Source organism: Macrotis lagotis, chromosome X (assembly GCF_037893015.1).
Source record: "Macrotis lagotis isolate mMagLag1 chromosome X, bilby.v1.9.chrom.fasta, whole genome shotgun sequence".
In the NCBI taxonomy this organism is placed as follows: Eukaryota; Metazoa; Chordata; class Mammalia; order Peramelemorphia; family Peramelidae; genus Macrotis; species Macrotis lagotis.
This window is the reverse complement of record NC_133666.1, coordinates 655424904-655427698: the sequence shown is the minus strand read 5'-3', so window position 1 is coordinate 655427698 and position 2795 is coordinate 655424904.

Below are 2795 nucleotides of genomic sequence, written 5' to 3'. Positions count from 1 at the left end.
AGGTGGGAAGATCATAAGATGGTATCCTGTCACTTCATTTGTATGATTTCAAAGCCCCAAGTTCAAATATTGTATTCCAAAGAATTTGTAACTTGTAGAAATGATTGTAGGAGACATAATAGTTAAAAATCGAGAACAGATAGTTCCTGTAAGATCTGAACTGAACAAATGTATTGATTTCTAAGAAGACAAAATATGAAAGAGGGTAAGACATAGTAGACAGAATGCTGGATTTGGAAACACAAGTCCCACATTCAAATTCCAGTTCAGTTATTTACTATTAGTGTGCCCTTGACATCCCTTCTATGGGCCTCAGTTTCCTCATCTAGAAAATGAGATTGACTTCCCTCTTCCAATCCCAGAATTTGTTCAGCTCTCTGGGACCTTGTTGCTCTCCCTGTTCCCCTGGAGATTCAAAAGACAAGGGCCTGGCACCCTGCTGCTCTCTTTTCAGTCTTCTGGAAGACAAAGGATAATAATTAATAATAATAATAATAATAATATATTTGGAAATTGCTTAGTGCATAGTAGGCACTATATAAATTTTTGCAAATGGAGTTAAGTGGCTTGCCCAAGACCACACAGCTAGGTAATTATTAAGTGTCTGAGGTCGGATTTGAACTCAAGTACTCCTGACTCCAGAGCTGGTGCTTTATCTACTGTACCACCTAGCCGCCCCAGCACTATATAAATTTTTAACAAACAAAGCATTTAAATAACACCTTAAGCACTTAAATAACACCTGGTCAAGTTACATAAATAATACTTTATCTATATTATCTCAATTGATTCTTACAGCAACCTTTGGAGATAGGTGCTACTATTATCTCCATTTTGCATTTATATTTTACATTTATTTTATGCATTTACAGATGAATAAACTAAAGAAGAGACTGAGTGATTTGCCAAGGGTTACACTTATAAGTAGATATGGTAAGATTTGAACTTAGATTTTCTGATTATTCACTTGGTGCTCAACTCTCACATGTGGCTACAAGAAATCTTTTCAATGGTCATATCCTGGTAAAACTATCTCAGCAAATGGGATAATCCAGATTGAGGATAACCAACAGACCTTAAACCTATCAGTGAATTAGTGGGGGTATCTACCCCAAGCATGTGAAGACTTCCTCCTGTGGAAAGGCTGGATTGAGAGCAATTTGTTCCAAAGGGGCCATGCAGGTGGCTGAAGCAGGAGCTGAGGAGCACTTAGAGTTTGGTCAGACTTTCAGGACATCAAAGTCATCCACTGCATTACAGGCCATGGATAATCATCCTTACTTTTGTCTTGCCCCTGGATTTTGATGAATCTGTCAGAGAATGTGAAGCTGCTATTTTGTGCAACTTTGCCTCACTGACATCCAATTCATGCAATAAGTCACGATATCACCCATGATGTCATCAATCCTCTTCAGAAATGAAGGGTGCACAACAGTTTTGGAGAACTACTAGCACCATTTACTATTCCATCCAACCCAGAAAGTCAATATTGTTCATCTTATATTCTCATCATTTAGAAATCATTATTGCACATATAGATCCTTTTCTTTTCTCTTTGATCTCTTTGTGATACAGCCCTGGTGGTGCTATTAATGGGTCAAAGAGTATGCAGTTTTCTAGCCAATTAGGCTTAGTCCCAAATTGTTTTCCACAATGGTTGGATCCGTTCATTACACTATCAGCAATGCATTAGCGTACCTATTTTTCTCTTCACCTTCAGCATTTGTCATTTTTTTCTGTCATGCTAGCCAATCTGATGGATGCAAAGTGATATTATTTTAATTTACACTTCTCTAATCAAGTGATTTATTGTATTTTTATATGACTATTGATAGGTTTGATTTCTTCTTCTGAACTGTTTTTATACTTTAACCGTTCATCATTTGAAGAATGACTCTTAATTTTACATATTTGACTCAGTTCCCCATTTGAGAAATGAGGCCTTTGTCAGAGAAATCTGCTGCAAATTTCCATGTGCCATCTCCCCTCCCCTCCCCTCCCAGCTTCCTGCTTCCCTTCAAATCTTGACTGCATTGGCTTTGTTCAACAAGCATTTCTTAAGTGCCTTCCGTATGCTAGGCACTTAAGCATTGTGAAAACAACAAGAACCAGTCCTGTACACAAGATGCTTACAGTTTACAAACAAGATGTATAAAAGAAAAATTGGAGATAATTCTAGAGGGAAGGCAATAAGATTAACAAGGATGGGGAAAAGAAATCAGATGGGAAAGTTTTCCTTGATTGTCTATGGACTTGAGTTTGAATTCTTTGTATCTTTAGTTGTGTAGGATAAACTTCAATTTTTCACCCTTTTACAGCTTTTCCTTGAAAAAAGTTTTATTGATGTGCTTTATTTTTAAATTTTATTTATTTTTCCAATTACAAGCAAAAGTAGTTTTCATCATTCATCCTTTTGCAAACTTTTGAGTTCCACATTTTTCTACTACTCTCCCTTCCCTCGCAAATCCTCATGACAACAAGTAACCTGAGACATTATACATGTACAACATATTTTCCTATTAGTCATATTATGAAAGAAGAACCAGAATTAATGGGGAAAAAAACCTTCATAAGAAAGAAAAAAATTTTAAAAAGTTTTAAAGAATGAACATAGTATGCTTTGGTCAGTATTCAGATGCCATAGTTTTTTCCTCTGGAATTAGATGACATTTTCCATCACAAGTCTTAGAACTGTCCTTGATCACTGAACTGCTTAGAGGAGCTGAGTCCATCATATTTCATCACCACACAATATTGCTATTAATGTGTACAATATTCTCCTGGTTCTGATCATT